Consider the following 17,432-nt stretch of genomic DNA (forward strand, 5'->3'; position numbering starts at 1 on the left):
GATCATGTAATAAAGACACAAACATAGACAAAACATAAAGCATAGAAATCGAAAAACAGAAAAATAAGAACAAGAAAATTAAAGAATGGTTCTACCTTAGTGACGGTGGCTAGTTCTTCCTCTTGAAGATCCTATGGAATGCTTGAGCTCCTCTATGTCTCTTCCTTGCCTTTGTTGCTCCTTTCTCATGGCCTTTTGGTCCTCTCTGGTTTCATGGAGGATGATGGAGTGCTCTTGGTGCTCCACCCTTAGTTGCTCCATGTTAGAACTCAAATCCCCTAAAGAGGTGTTGAGTTGCTCCCGATAGTTGTGTGGAGGAAAATGCATCCCTTGAGGTATCTCAGGAATTTCTTGATGAGTAATTTTCTCATGCTCTTGTTGAGGTCCATGAATGGGCTCTCTTATTTGCTCCATCCTCTTTTTAGTGATGGGCTTTTGAGATGAATCTCTCCATCTCCCCTGACTCAGAGTTGGAAGCAACTGCCTTTCCTTTCCTCTTTCTAGAGGTTTCTCCAGTCTTAGGTGCCGTTAATGGTTATGGAAAAACAAAAAAGTAGAGCTTTTCCCACACCAAACTTTAAAGGTTTGCTCGTCCTCGAGCAAAAGAAGAAAGAAAGGAGTAGAAGAAGAAGAAATAGAGGAGATGGAGGGGAAGGTTGGTTTCGGCCAAGGGGGTTTAAGTGTGTATGATGTGTGAAATTGAAGCTAGTAAGGAGGGGTATTTATAGGGTAAGAGAGAGGGGGGAATTCGTGTATGAGGGGTTGGGTTTGGGAGGGAAATGTTTTGAATTTGAATGGTGGGGTAGGTGGGGATCCTGTGGGGTCTACAGATCCTGAAGTGTCAAGGAATTCTGCTCCCTGCACTATTCTGGCGTTTAAACGCCCTCTGTGTACCATTTCTGGCGTTTAATGCCAACTTTGCTACCTTTTCTGGCGTTAAACGCCAGGCTGATGCCCATTTCTGGCGTTTAACGCCCACTTGACACCCTTTTCTAGCGTTAAACGCCAGTCTGTCTGCCATTCCCGGCGTTTAACGCCCGCCAGACACCAAACACCCGTTTCTGGCGTTAAACGCCAGTCTGCCTGCCATTTCTGGCGTTTAACGCCCAGAATACTGCCAGACTGGGCGTTAAACGCCCATTCTGCTATCCTTACTGGCGTTTAAACGCCAGTAAGCCTGTCCTCTAGAGTGTGCTATTTTTGATGCTATTTTTTATTTTGCTTTAATTTTGCAGCTGTTTTTTGTGACTCTACATGATCATCTATCTAAAGAAAACATAACATGACAATGGAAAACAACTATATAAATATAATTAAATAACATTGTGTTGCCTCCCAATAAGCGCTTCTTTAATGTCAATAGCTTGACAGTGAGCTCTTAGAGAGCTTCACAGAGACTCAGAGCTTAATGGTGGCCTCCCAACACCAAACTTAGAAGTTGAATGTGGGGGCTCTGTTTGACTCTGTATTGAGAGAAGATTTTCATGCTTCCTCTCCATGTTTACAGAAGAAGATCCTTGAGCCTTAAACACAAGGTAGTCCTCATTCAATTGAAGGACTAACTCTCCTCTGTCCACATCAATCACAGCTTTTGCTGTGGCTAGGAAGGGTCTTCCAAGGATAATGGATTCATCCTCTTCTTTCCCAGTGTCTAGGATTATGAAATCAGCAGGGATGTATAGGCATTCAACCTTCACTAAGACATCCTCTACAAGTCCATAAGCCTGTTTCCTTGATTTGTCTGCCATCTCTAGTGAGATTCTTGCAGCTTGTACCTCAAAGATCCCTAGTTTCTCCATTACAGAGAGTGGCATGAGGTTTATTCCTGACCCCAGGTCACACAGAGCCTTCTTAAAGGTCATGGTGCCTATGGTACAAGGTATTAAGAACTTTATGGGATCCGGTTTCTTCTGAGGTAATTTCTGCTGAACCAAGGCATTCAGTTCATTGATGAGCAATGGAGGTTCATCCTCCCAAGTCTCATTACCAAATAACTTGGCATTCAACTTCATGATTGCTCCTAGATACTGAACAAATTTCTCTTCAACAATATCTTCATCCTTTTCAGAGGAGAAATACTCATCAGAGCTCATGAATAGCAACAGTAAGTTCAGTAGAATCTCTATGGTCTCTGTATGAGCCTCAGATTCCTTTGGTTCCTCAATAGGGAACTCCTTATTGGTCAGTGGACGTCTATTGAGATCTTCCTCACGGGAAATCACTGCCTCTTCCTCCTCTTTAGATTCGGTCACTTTGGGTATATTGATGGCCTTGCACTCTCTCTTTGGATTCTCCTCTGTATTGTTTGGGAGAGTAGTAGGAGGGATTTCAGTAACTTTTTTACTCAGCTGACCTACTTGTGCCTCCAAATTTCTAATGGAGGCCCTTGTTTCAGTCATGAAACTGAGAGTGGTCTTAGATAGATAAGAGATTATGGTTGCTAAGTCAGAGAGGCTCTGCTTAGAATTCTCTATCTGTTGCTCGAAAGATGATGGAAAAGGCTTGCTATTGCCAAACTTATTTCTCCCACCATTATTATTATTGAAGCCTTGTTGAGGCTTCTGTTGATCCTTCCATGAGAAATTAGGATCATTCCTCCATGAAGGATTATAGGTGTTTCCATAGAATTCTCGTATGTAATTCACCTCTTCCATTGTAGGATTCTCAGGGTCATAAGCTTCTCCTTTAGAGGAGGCTTCTTTAGTACTTCCAGATGCATCTTACATCTTAGTCAGATTCTGAGAAATTATATTGACTTGCTGAGTCAATATTTTATTCTGAGCCAATATGGCATTCAGAGTATCAATCTTAAGAACTCATTTCTTCTGTGTCATCCCATTATTCACAGGATTTCTTTCAGAAGTATACATAAACTGGTTATTTGCAACCATCTCAATGAGTTACTGGGCTTCTGCAGGCGTTTTCTTCAGATGAAGAGATCCACTAGCAGAGTAATCCAATGACATCTTGGACAATTCAGACAGACCATCATAGAATATACATAGGATGCTCCATTCTGAAAGCATGTCAGAAGGACACCTTCTGATCAATTGCTTGTATCTTTCCCAAGCTTCATAGAGGAATTCACCTTCCTTCTGTCTGAAGGTTTGGACTTCCACTCTAAGCTTGCTCAACTTTTGAGGTGGAAAAAATTTTGCCAAGAAGGCATTGACTAACTTTTTCCAAGAGTTCAGGCTTTCTTTAGGTTGTGAGTCCAACCATATTCTAGCTCTGTCTCTTATAGCAAAAGGGAAAAGCATGAGTCTTTAGACCTCAGGATTAACCCCATTGGTCTTAACAGTGTCACAGATCTGTAAGAATTCAGCTAAGAACTGATGAGGATCTTCCAATGGAAGTCCATGAAACTTGCAATTTTTCTGCATTAGAGAAACTAATTGAGGCTTAAGCTCAAAGTTGTTTGCTCCAATTGCAGGAATTGAGATGCTTCTACCATAGAAGTCAGAAGTTGGTGCAATAAAGTCACCAAGCATCTTCCTGGCATCTCCACCATTGTTGTTGTTTTCGGCTGCCATGTTTTCTTCTTTTTCGAAAATTTCTGTAAGGTCCTCTCCAGAGTGTTGTGCTTTAGCTTCTCTTGGCTTCCTCTTTAGAGTCCTTTCAGGTTCAGGATCAGCTTCAACAAGAATGTTCTTATCCTTGTTCCTGCTCATATGAAAAAGAAGAGAACAAAAAAAGAAGAGGAATCCTCTATGTCACAGTATAGAGATTCTTTTATGTGAATAGAAGAATATAAGAATGAGGTAGAGAGAGAATAAGAAGAATTCGAGCACAGAGAGAGGGAGGGGGTTAGAATTATGAGTAGAAGAGAAGTGTTAGTAAAAAATAAAATAAATAGAAAGAGATGAAAGAGAGAGTTATTCAAATTTTAATTAAAAGAAAAGAAAAATATTTTTGTTTTTATTTTAATTATAAGTTAGAATTCGAATTTAAGAAAAGAAATAAAATAAAATTAGAATTTAAAATAATTAGTTAATTGAAAAGAATTTTGAAAAAGTGGTTAGTTATTTTCGAAATTAATGAGAGAGAGAAGTAGTTAGGTGGTTTTGAAAAAGATAAGAAACAGTAAACTTTTTAAAATTAAAACAAACAAATCAAGTGGTTAATTGAAAAAGATTTGAAAATCAATTTTGAAAAGATAAGAAGTTAGAAAAAGATTTTGAAATTAAATTTTGAAAAAGATATGATTGAAATTTATTTTGAAAAGATTTGAAAAAGAAATTTAAAAAGATTTGATTTTGAAAATTAAGGTTGATGACTTGACTAACAAGAAACTAAAATATATGATTCTAGAATTTAAAGATTGAATATTTCTTAACAGGCAAGTAACAAACTTGAAATTTTGGAATCAAAACATTAATTGTTAGCAATAATTTCAAAAATTATGAAATAAAATTAAGAAAAAGATTTTGGAAAGTTTATTTTGAAGAATTTTTGAAAAACAGGAAAGAAAAGAAGAAAAAAATGAAAAAGATTTGATTTTTGAAAAAGATTTGAAAAGATAAAGTTTTTAATTGAAATTATGACTTGACTAATAAGAAACAATTAAATTTTAAAATTTTTTGACTAAGTCAATCCCAAAATTTCAAAATTTATGAGTAAAATAAGGGAAAGATATTATTTTTGAATATTTTTGAATTAATGAAGAGATATTATTTTGTTATTTTTCTCTTTCTTCATTAAACAACAAAAATGAAACAAAATATAAAAATTTAAGATCAAAACAATAAATACATGCAAGAATATTTTGAATGTCAAGATGAACACCAAGAACACTTTGAAGATCATGATGAACATCAAGAACATATTTTTGAAAAATTTTTAAGAAAAGAAAGACATGCAAGACACCGAACTTAAAAATTTTTAAACTTTAGACACTAATAATTCGAAATTGCATATGAAAAACAAGAAAAGACACAAAACAAGAAAAATTAAAGATCAAACAAGGAAAATCATCAAGAACAACTTGAAGATCAAAGAAGAACAGAATGCATGAATTTTCGAAAATTTAAGAAAATTTAAAAAAAATACAATTGACACTATACTTAAAATTTGACACAAGACTCAAACAAGAAACACAAAATTTTTTTGGTTTTATGATTTTATTAATTTTTTTTGTATATTTTTCGAATTTTTTTTTGGAAAAAGAGAAAATAAAGAAATTCAAAATTTTTAATAAGAATTCCAGGATTCGTGCAATGTTAGTCTAAGGTTTCGGTCCAAAAGAATTAGACATGGCCAAATGGCCAGCCAAGCTTCAGCCTAACAATTACAGACATGTCCTTTCTACAATGGAAAGTGGAAACCTCAGTCCAAAAGATTAGACATGGCTTAACAGCCAGCCAGGCTTCAACATATCTCATGAAACTCTAGAATTCATTCTTAAAAATTTTGAAGAAGAAATATTTTTTTTTTAAAATAAAAATAAAAAGCTTAAACATAAAATAAAATTACCTAATCTAAGCAACAAGATGAACCGTTAGTTGTCCAGACTTGAACAATCCCCGGCAATGGTGCCAAAAACTTGGTGCACGAAATTGTGAACACACTTTTCACAACTCCGCACAACTAACCAGCAAGTGCATTGGGTCGTCCAAGTAATACCTTACGTGAGTAAGGGTCGATCCCACGGAGATTGTCGGCTTGAAGCAAGCTATGGTCATCTTGTAAATCTTAGTCAGGCGGATTCAAATGGTTATTAGTATTGATAATTAAAGGATAAATAAAACATAAAATAAAATATAGATACTTATGTGATTCATTGGTGGGAATTTCAGATAAGCGTTTGGAGATGCTTTGTTGCTTTTGAACCTCTGCTTTCCTATTGTCTTCTTCCAACCATGCGTGCTCCCTTCCATGGCAAGCTGTATGATCCTCTCGGATAAAAAATACAGGTACGATCTCTGCACGGATAATCAACTGTCGAATTTCTCGTCTCGGATGAAAAATACCAGGTACAGCTACTGCACGACTAATCATCTGTCGGTTCTCACTAGCGTCGGAATAAGACCTTTATCCTTTTGCACACTGTCACTGCGCCCAACATTTGCAAGTTTGAAGCTCGTCACAGTCATCCCTTCCCAGATCCTACTCAGAATACCACAGTCAAGGTTTAGACTTTCCGGATCTCAGGAATGGCTGCCAATTGGTTCTAGCCTATACCGCGAAGATCCTAATCTCATGGACTTGGTCAGTGTATTAGAGATCCAAGAGAGTATACTCCGGCTGTCGTCCAATGACTACGTTGAACATCATGTAGACCGCTTGTGGTTGTCAGGCACACGGATCTTGGCTAAACGAGTAACGAAGATAGTGGGTGATTGTCACGGGTACCCCTTCATTCTGACTTAACTGAATTAAGTACGAGAGTATATCTTGGAGAAGAAGTAGGCGTGAATTGAAAGAGAAACAATAGTACTTGTATTAATTCATGAAGAACAGCAGAGCTCCACACCTTAATCTATGAGGTGTAGAAACTCCACCGTTGAAAATACATAAGAGAAAAAGGTCTGGGCATGGCCGAATGGCCAGCCTCCAAAACGTGAAAATATGGCATAAGCTCCCTGAATACAATAGTAAAAAGTGCTATTTATACTAAACTAGTTACTAGGGATTACAGAAAATGAGCAACTAAGTGCAGATAGTGCAGAAATCCACTTCCGGGGCCTACTTGGTGTGTGCTTGGGCTGAACATTGAAGCTTTCACGTGCATAGGCCATTCTTGGAGTTAAACGCCAGCTTGGGTGCCAGTTTGGGCGTTTAACTCCAGTGCTGGTGCCAGTTTGGGCGTTTTACTCCAGAAAAGGGTCAATGGTGGGCGTTTGAACGCCAGTTTGGGCCATCAAATCTCATGAAAAGTATGAACTATTATACATTTCTGGAAAGCCCAAGATGTCTGCTTTCCAACGCAATTGAGATCGTGCCAATTAGGCTTCTGTAGCTCCAGAAAATCCACTTCGAGTGCAGTAGGGTCAGAATCCAACAGCATCTGCAGTCCTTTTTCAGCCTCTGAATCAGATTTTTACTCAGGTCCCTCAATTTCAGTCAGAAAATACCTGAAATTACAGAAAAACACACAAACTCATAGTAAAGTCTAGAAATGTAATTTTTGCATAAAAACTAATAAAAATATAATAAAATATAACTAAAACATACTAAAAACTATGTAAAAACAATGCCAAAAAGGGTATAAATTATCCGTTCATCAAGGTCCCTCCTCATTTATACTTTGTGCTTGGATAGGCCTTTTCTCTTGGGCCTGCTCGCCTAGAAGCTTCTGCTAGCTGTCCAGGTCTTCTCAACAGGATATAAGGTGACACGTAAGTTACCTCTGGATGCAGGTCGAACGCCCGGCGAGTCAGTAGTCCGCAAGTGAACCCATGGCCCTTGTTAGGCTGGGCCGGATCAATTATAATTCTTCAATACAGTACTGATTTCTTTTAATGTAGTTTGACCGCGTAATCTTTTGAATTACAAAATCAGAATGTCTTATTTTTTCCTTTCATATTTTGCATTTTAAATCCCAGGCTCTGTTGGAATATAAAAAAAAATGGCAAAGGGAAGCAGGGGACAGCGTAGGAATGCTTCCCATAGGAATGTCCTTATGTGAAGAGTTTGAACTAAAGCAGTAAAATGTATATGCTTCCATAGATTCAAGAATTTTAAAATTGTAACCTCTAAGCTCTATTATTGATGAGCAATAGTTAATCAGAAATTCGCTAGGCTTTATCATGAACTAAATGCTACCTAACAAACCAAACGCAAAGAGATACGAAGGTTTTGGAGTGCTTCCTTTCAGGGATGAACAAAAGAGACTCAAACAAGATAATGATATGAAAAGAAGAGATCGTTTCTTACTGTGTCATGTTATGTAAATACTAAAAATTAATTATCAATAAATCACTTATATAAAAATACAAAGAAATCTATAATCAAATTTTATAAATAATAAAATTTAACTTGATTCATATTTAAAATTAAATTTTATATATAATATAATTAAATTAAATTCATATTTATAATCAAAATATAAGTAAAGATATAAAAATTCAGTAGTAGTGATTAATTTTTGGTGTTTATAAAAAAAATTAATTACTCTAATACAAAATTTTGGTTATTCTATCATCAAAAATCAATTATTTTAATAATTAATTATTTTATTAAAAAATATTTTTAAAATAAGTATAAATGTACTGAGGTACATAAATAGATTGTAAGTCATTTTTACTGTTTTTGCATATCATTTATGATAGAAAGAACAGTCCCCAAATGAAACTTGGTTGAAACTTTGAACAGCCATGCTCCAACCAGTTACCCTTCTGCATCTCCTTTTTATGGTCGGGACTTTGGGGTTTGTATTAATTTGGGTCGATTAATAGTGACTTTAGGATTCTTGGTGCTCCATTATGTGTTGGGATATAAGAGACATCAGAGTAAAATTAATGAGCCAAGACCCATACCCTGTATGTCACATCAAAATACATATACAAGTAATACTTCGTTTCAGTTTTTTAAAAAAATTTAGTAAAAAACTTTCAATTTTTAATATAATTTAATTACCAAATTAATTCTCAAACTTTTATTTTATTAGAAAAATCAATCTTTACATTAAGTTCACTACAATAAATTCAAACTGAGATAACCCTTCAAAATATTGTCTATAATAAGGAATAATGTTGTCTTTGATTAAAGGCAATATTTTCTGATAAAACGCAATGCTTTTTGAGATTGACTATAGGCCGTTACCTTTGGTCTAAACGTTTTTTTTTGTATTAAAAGAAACCCTTTCGTGACAACCTTTAAAAAACATTGCATTTTCTACTAATAAAAGCAACCTCATGTAAGGATTGCCTTAGAGGATCCAAACACAACACTTTAATAAAGATTTTATGGCAATATTTTTTACGAGTTATATTTTCAAATACATAAAGCAACACTTGTCCAAATTTTTTTTAAGTTGCCTTTTCATATACCTAAAGCAACACTTGTAAAATGGGTTAAGTACGATTTTGGTCCCTATGGTTTGGGCTGAAAATTATTTCCGTTTCTAACATTTTTTTTGCATACAAAATCGTCCCTAAGGTTCAATGTAGTTTTAAAATCATCCTTTTAGACAGATTAATTTTTAAATGACAAAAATACCCTTTCTCTCTCTTCTCACCACCACCACCACCCCACCTACTACCACTCCATCACCATCTGCACCAAGAAACAACCTTCAACAACAACCTCAAATAAATCAAAATTAAAATAGAAATTCATCACCAAAACCATCATCATTAAAAGGAAAATAAGAAAATCATCATCATCATGGTCAAAACAAACATTAGCAAGAAAGGGAGGGAAGAGGAGGGGAAGGGGAGGGCAGCGGAGGGCAGTGAGGGAAGGAAAAGGGAAGCGCAGCGCGAGGAACACTACCACCACCACCACCTCCCCAACGACGACGAGGAACACAAGGGCATGGGTCAGGCACGTCGCGGTGAGGCTGGGGCGAGTCTCTACGCTGCGAGGGCGAGGGCCAAGCAACGGCGAGGTGCGAGGTGCTGCGAGGCAAGGGTGAGTCGCGGTGAGGTTATAGAGCGAGTCTCATCGCCGCGAGGGTGAGGGCCAAGCGAGAGATTCCTCAACGTTGGAGGGAGTGACGGAGAGGGAGGAGTTATGGAGAGATTGCTCGATGGAGTGAGAGGGAGTGGTGGCGATGATGTGGCTGAGGGTTTTGACGGTGGGAGGGAGGGAGGAGGGGGAGTCCAGGTAGGAGGGAAATGGTTGGGTGCTATTTTTGCTTCTGATGAAGAAGAAGAAGAGTTGATGTGATGAAGAATAAGAGAAGCGTATTTTGGTCCGAAGGACGATTTTAAAATTATGTTGAACCTTAGGGATGATTTTGTATGCAAAAAAGGGTGGAGACGAAAAATATTTTCGGCCTATATCTTAGGGACCAAAATTGTACATAACCCTATAATTTTTTCTGGTTGTGTTTTCATATACCTAAAGTAACACTTGTCTAAGTTTATTTGCGGTTGTCTTTTTCTAATACCTAAAGCAACATTTTATTGAGTTTCTCTTAGGTTTTCTTTTTCTTATATCTAAAGCAATATTTTTTACATCACTTATATTTATATGACATTTGAAGGATATATAGCACACACCAACAATATTTAAATATTTAAATTTAATTTAATTAATATGAGAAGAATAAGTTAATAATATATATTGCATGTACATAGAAAGGTGTTTCAAGTGCCAATTAACATACTTGCTAAGTTACCAAGTCAAATAAATAATAAACATAAGTAAACAAAATACATGTTTTTCTCATGATGAACTTGAACAAAAAAGAAACTATATATATTTTTTCATTGGAAACCAAAGATTTTGTGCTTCATCATTGTGCCAAGAATCATCTGTATCTCATAAAACTTCATCCAACCATAAGCAAGCTGCAGTCAAATCTAAATGGACAAAAAAGACATATAGTCAAAAAGAATCTCAAAAATAACATATATACTCAAGTGTTACAATAATTTAACACACATATACTTAATCATCATTTGGTATATGAGTCGATGGAGGAGAATGTCGAGGAATCAAATTTGGATCTTATGTACTATTTGCAGGCGATTGCGTAGATCGTAAGAGAAAAAGTACATCAACAATACTCATACCAGGAGAAGTTTGTTGCGACATAAGTTTCACAATACCTTCCAATCCTTGCAGCCTTTGCTTATGGTAGTCTATTTAAGTTTTTAAGGTTGTTACCTTCTCTTCACTTTATTTCTTGATTTCATCTATTTCTTTATTTTTCTTAAGAGAAGTTTTTGTAAAAGTTCTTCCAAAACATCGAACTCGTCCTGAATTCTCTTTCCCAAACACTTTTTGAAATGCATTAGTAGGAGTTTCTCCAGCTCTTTGGAGATCATCAAGTTTATTCTATACACACAAATATATTATATAACTATTTTTAATGATAAAAATTCAAATGAATGAATCTAATAACCTATTGATTGTAACACCCTTACTACCAGAATGTCACGCTTCTGACTGTGCCGGTCTAATATCGAGAATATTACGATGACTTTTATATATAATTATAATAAGTGGGAGCCTTTAACTGAAAATCATATCGATTTTTTTGAATAACCAAAAATACTTTTTCTTTCTTTTTGCACGTACATATATACAAATATATGTATACACAATACTATTACATTCACATTCAAATATATGTACATATATACAAACCATGCCATAAAATCACAACTCTTATCCCTCTTTACAAAGACACTAATCATTGCTTGTCTTATGAATCTCTTCTCTGAACAATCCTTAACCATCTCAACCAAAATCAAGCCTAAGCCATAACCATCTAGTTATTTAATCTTTAATTCACCAAACTTCTCTTGGAGACAGTCATCAGGGGGAATAAATCGAGGAAGAGTTCCTTACCACCTTCTCTTGTGAGATCGTGCCATATAGATTAAGGGATTAGTTCCCTACCACCTTGCAGACAGAGAAAAAATGTGGGAGAAAACATCGAGGGAGAGTGCCCTACCACCTTCCCTACATCCAACAAATCACAATCAAAGAGAATGCTGGAGAATAAATCGAGGGAGAGTGCCCTACCACCTTTTCCACATCCAACAAATCATAATCATGGGAGAATAAATTGAGAGAGAGTGTCCTACCACCTTCCCCACATTCAGATCATAGCAAAAGAGGGAATCTTTTATCTTCAACTTATCATCCCTGAGCGGAACAAAGCCACCATCTTCACCATGTGAGGGATGAACCACCATCCCCACAATATCTATCATAATCTTATTATCATCATCAAGTTCATCATTAACATAATCATAATCTCATATATCATTCTTAGAATTCACAACTTGAAATTCATATTCTTTGAATAACTTCCTCGACTCTTATATTTGATTCCATTTGAAACCTCAAACTCACTCCTATTCTTTAAACCTTTAGGTAATTAATTAGTTAACTTTTAAAATGTTAATTTAGCTAACCTATTTTCAAGAAATGTTTCATGATTCATTCATCCTCTTCGTTATTAACCAAATCAAATAAGTTAATTCAATAAAACTTCTCAAAACATAACTCTTCAATCCAAAATTTTCAAATGAAACTTCAAAACAAACTTTAAAACTTCCAAATTCTCATAAACATAACCTTAAACCATGAAATGCGTTAATATATCAAAACATTTAAATCTCCATCATTTATCTTGTCATCAATAACTAACCCTAAAATCATTCTCATTTAGTCTCACATGTCATTCTTTAATTAATCTTTTTACGGGCTAACTAAATCCAACTTTCAAACTTCTCAAGTTCAACTTTAAAGTGCTCCCAAAGTTCTCAAAACCGCTTTCAATTTCATTTTTTAGTTTAAAACATTCCCAAAAGACTCAGAAATCATTTTGTTTCTCCAAATCAAATTCAAATACTCTAACTTCTCTAAAACTTTTCAAAACAAAATCCTTTAATCAAAGTAACCCAATAAAGCTTCAAAATAAAGTCTCTAGATCTTATAAAAAGTAGCACCACTTTTCCATTTTTCTCATTATTCAATTTTACTTAAATGCTTTATAAAAATTTCGGCAGTATTTCCTCTAAAACTCAAACTTTGGCATCCTTCATGGCTCCAACCAAACCAACATTTCTCAACCATTTTCAATCGGACCATCTAGAACACTCAACAATTATCATATTATACATACCAATCAAGCATAATCAAAATTCCAACAATGAGAAAATCAAATCAATCACAGTTCATAACCGCAAACAATCCACTTTATCAATTAATCTCACAAAGCAGCCATAGATTATTTACAATTTCTTATTTAAAATTTATTTCTTAAAATTCGAAATCGCTATCGAGTTCCATTTATTCAAAATAGATTAATTTAATCCATAAGACTCACATAATAAAAAAACGCATTGTTCACATCAATATCGATTTATAACAATTACTTGATATAAAATATGTTTTAAGAAAACTTCCTACCTCAAATAGTCAAAACTCAGTGATTATTGTAACACCCGTACTACCAGAATGTCATGCTTCCAGTTGCGCCACTCTGATAGTGAGGACATTACGACGACTTTTACAAATATCTTTACATAGTAGTAGCCTTTAACTCTAAACCTTATCGCTGTTTTCTATGAAAAACTGGAAATATTTTTTTTCTTTTTCTTCATACACACACACACATATAAAACTATTCTATCCACATCCAAATATATATATATATATATATATATATATATATACAAAGCCATGTCACAAAATCACAACTCCTATCCCTCTTTATAAATATAATAATAAAGTCGAGGGGAAGCAAACTAATAACTAAGCGAATACAACAATATCACATAACCAAAAGCACAATAATTTCTTCATAAGCTTCTTCGTCCATTTCCTAAAAAGATATGGCTGTAGGGGGTGAGAACTTAACCACACAGTCTCATCAGAGGAGTTTCAAAATTATCATAAGAAGATTGTTTTCATCCTCAGTGATCATCGCTCGTCTTATGAATCTTTTCGAAAATCAACAACTACTTATCAAAAATCCAAATTAATATTTTAATTATAAAAATTCCAATTAAACATAACATTCCACAACGTTTCACTACTTACCAAAGGACCATACTAACCAAACTTACCACTGATTCATCCAATCATGGCCTCCAGCCCAAACATAACCAAATCACGGCATCCGGCCCAACACAAATCAAATCACAGCCTCCGCCCCAACACAGATCAAATCATGGCCTCTAACTCAACACAAAATCAAATCACGGCCTCCGACCTAACACAAAATCAAATCAACAGTCAAACCACCACAATCGAACCAACCAGTCACAATAACAAGTAATGAAGTTCAAACATAATCAAGAGCAATTACAGCAAGTATAGCAATTAGCAGTTAATCAGAAATATTCACATAGGCAAAACAAATATAATATGCACACCCAAACAATGCCATATAGATGTATATGATGCATGCCTGTCCTACTGATCATGAGCTCACGTGTCAGTTATACTGCTAGAACCCGACACATCCGGTAGCTAACTCAGATATCATCTCTCTGTTACACTTTCACTCTCTTAGGATTAAGTGCCCACTATACTCTTGGGATATAGTGCCCACCACACTCTTGGGATATAGTACCCGATATCTTTTTTGGGACATAATGCTCCCACACTCTTGGGATATAGTGCCCGCCACACTATTGGGATATAGTGTCTGCTATACTTCACAAACAGTGAGAGTAGGATGCAATTAAAAGGGAAACAGATTATACACAACCAAGATCACAAGCAAAATTGTAACGTAATATAATCATTTTTCAATCAAACCTCATCATGTTTACAATCACTATCTATCAAGGATATAGTGCCCAACACACTCTAGGGATATAGTGCCCGGCACACACTTGGGATATAGCGCCCATCACACTCTTGGGATATAGTGTCCGACACACTGTTAGGATTGATGAGTAAGATTAGTGTCGGTCTAGAATTTTCATCAATAGAAAATCAAATCGTTGTCATAGTATAGTCTTAGACCAACAGATAATCCTTTTCATCAAATTTTGATATAGTTGTCACAAAGTCAACCCCAATAAAAAGTAACTGAGAATATTGGTCTCGAGTCATTCTCAAGAGAATGGGCAAACATGTGCATCAATATTAGTTAGAATTCTGGGGTTGGAAGTCATAAACAAGAATTTAAACTACTAAACCTAACATGCAAGAAATCTTAAAGTGCAAGAAACTAAATCAAAGCAATTAAATCAAGGTATAGGCAAATTCAATCTAGCAAGAGAGCATATAAATCTATTTCTACTGTAAGACTAAGTAAACAACTAAACTAACTATAACAAGAATCAAGTAATTGGGATTTTTTGGTTTCAAATATGAATAATAAAGGAACTCTTGGCTAGGCATAGGAATTGGGATTACCATCCTTGTCTAATAACCATATATTGACAATTATGAGGAACCAAGCTCATTAAGTCTACTTCTACAAGTAAAGTACGTCAAATGGCTTGATCAATTTCAACTCATAAGTCCCAATTCAACTACTAATTTGCTTAGTAGTAGATTGGTGTCAATGGGTATCAATTTGACCACTAAGGGTTCTCAAACCACCAAATCACTTAGACCCAATGACTCAAGGTCACCCAATTCCCTTATCCTAGGCCAATAGTATAGAAAACTACTCCATAATCAATAGAAATATTTCATCAAACACATGGTATGCACTAACTAAAGACATATTTAAATTGCAAAACTAATTGGAAATTACAAGTACCCACTAACAATTATCAATAGAGAACAACTAAAATAACACTATCAATCATAGAAAATATCAATGCACTAAGAGAAATTCAATATCAACAAAGTTCATAAAATGAGAAGAAAATGGAAAATGACAAGAAAACACCAATTCAACACAAGATCTAAACAAAATTATAACTAGAAAACTCAAATTTAGTAATTGAAACTAGAATTAACAAGACCCAATTCAGAAATTCAACAAAGAAAGATAAAAATAAACTAAATCTAGAGAGAAGTAAAAGTTTCTCTCTCTAGAAAACAAGAACCTAAAACTTGCTAAAATTTTGTGTGTGGTGTGTATGAGTGAGTCCCCCTTTTCCCCCTTGGTTCTTTGGGTCTTTTCCATGTAAAATTCAGCTCAGATTGGGCATAGACCCCCCAGAAATTGCCAACCATGATTTCATTAATGAGGTCACGTGCTGGGCGTCACGCATACGCATCGGCCACACGTGCGTGTCATATGAGTTCTGCGAGCCACGCGTACGTGTCGAGCATGTGTGTGCGTCGGTGGGGTTTCGCATCACCACGCGAATATGCCAGCTTATGCACGTCATTCTCAGCTACATGCGTCCACGCGTGCGCGTCAGCCACGCGTGCGCGTCGCCACCAATTCTCCAAAGCTTCATTTTTCATGCCCCTTCCACTTGTGCATGCTTCCTTTCCATCTTCTAGGTCATTCTTACCCTATAAATCCTGAATCCAGTTAACAAACACATCACTGTATCAAATGGTAATAGAAGAGGATAAAAAATTGGCATTTTTAGGGTTAAAAAAGCATGTTTTAAACCATGAAGCAAAATTAGGAAGGAAACACAAAACCATGCAATTTATATGAATAAGTGTGAGAAATATTGATAAAACCCCCAAAATTCTACACAAGATAAACCACAAAATTGGAGTTTATCAAACCTCCCCACACTTAAACTAGGCATGTCCTCATGCTAAAAATCAAAAGACCAAAGAACATAGGAGAAAGAGGTTTATGAAATGCAATTTACCTACATGGATGTAACTAATACAAATGCTTCTATCTACTTGGTCAAAGGTGAATCAACTTCCATGAACATATATGAACACATAGGGCCACTGATGAATCTATATTTGATGATATATTTTGACTCAAATTGGATGGATTCTAGCACATGAACTCACACTTAAGCACGAAAATAGCATACTTTTGTGTTTTGTCTCTAAATTGATCCTAAATGTGAAAACATACAATTTTGTGCTTTAATAGAGCAATTTAATCCCACTCTTGTGTCATTCGATGCCGTGATCTATTTCGTGAGTGATTTAAGGTCATTTAAGCAAGAATGGATGGCTAAAAGTGGAAGAAAAGCATGCAAAAAAGGAGAAAACATGAAGAAAACAAAGGAGAAGAGCTTAGCCTAGTGTACGTTCACACAGACATGCGTGCGTATGCACAGCCATCGAATTTGAGCCACGCGTGTGCGTGGGTTGCATTGCACATCCAATCAAGCATCACCTGGTGTGCGTGCACACAACCTCATGTGCGTACGCACAGGTCGAGATTTTCTGCAGAGTGTGCGGATGCACACGTCTGTGCGTCCGCACAGGACCCAGCACATGCCTCCATTAAAAAGTCACGTGCTGTACGGTTTTGGGGGTCTCTAGGCCCATTTTTTGAAGGCTTGGAGGCTGGTTTGATAGGCTATATGAAGGGGAATGCAACACATAACAAGAGAGCCATCTTAGAATAGGAAAAACACATAGTAGGAGTAGGAGTAGTGTGGATTAGGAAATTCTCTCTTAGGATTTTAATCTGGGTTTGTAGCATTTTATACTTCAAGTTTGATTTTGGATTCTAGCAATTGCATTGTAAGTATTTCTTTAATTTCTCTTTCAATTACATTACTTGTTCTACACTTTCATATATTTTACTCTCTCTTGTCAATATTCATATAGTTTTGTAATTTTGAATTCCTAGTTGTTTAATTTGATGTTTGATGGCTTTTATATGTTTGTTGAGTTACTTTTATTGATTTTGATCATTTATGGTTCATAGCTTTTACCATTTTCCCAATTTTGCCATGTTT

The 17,432-nt window shown here is 35.6% G+C and overlaps 1 non-coding gene across 1 annotated transcript; it reads left to right on the forward strand.

Annotated features, from left to right (window-relative positions):
• The first annotated feature begins 3,020 nt into the window (after nt 1-3,020).
• On the forward strand, nt 3,021-3,128 carry LOC112725170 (small nucleolar RNA R71). The gene has a single exon (XR_003164294.1). It is a non-coding gene; the product is annotated as a small nucleolar RNA R71 (small nucleolar RNA).
• Nucleotides 3,129-17,432: the final 14,304 nt, after the last annotated feature.

Source organism: Arachis hypogaea, chromosome 11 (genome assembly GCF_003086295.3).
Source record: "Arachis hypogaea cultivar Tifrunner chromosome 11, arahy.Tifrunner.gnm2.J5K5, whole genome shotgun sequence".
NCBI classification, from domain to species: Eukaryota; Viridiplantae; Streptophyta; class Magnoliopsida; order Fabales; family Fabaceae; genus Arachis; species Arachis hypogaea.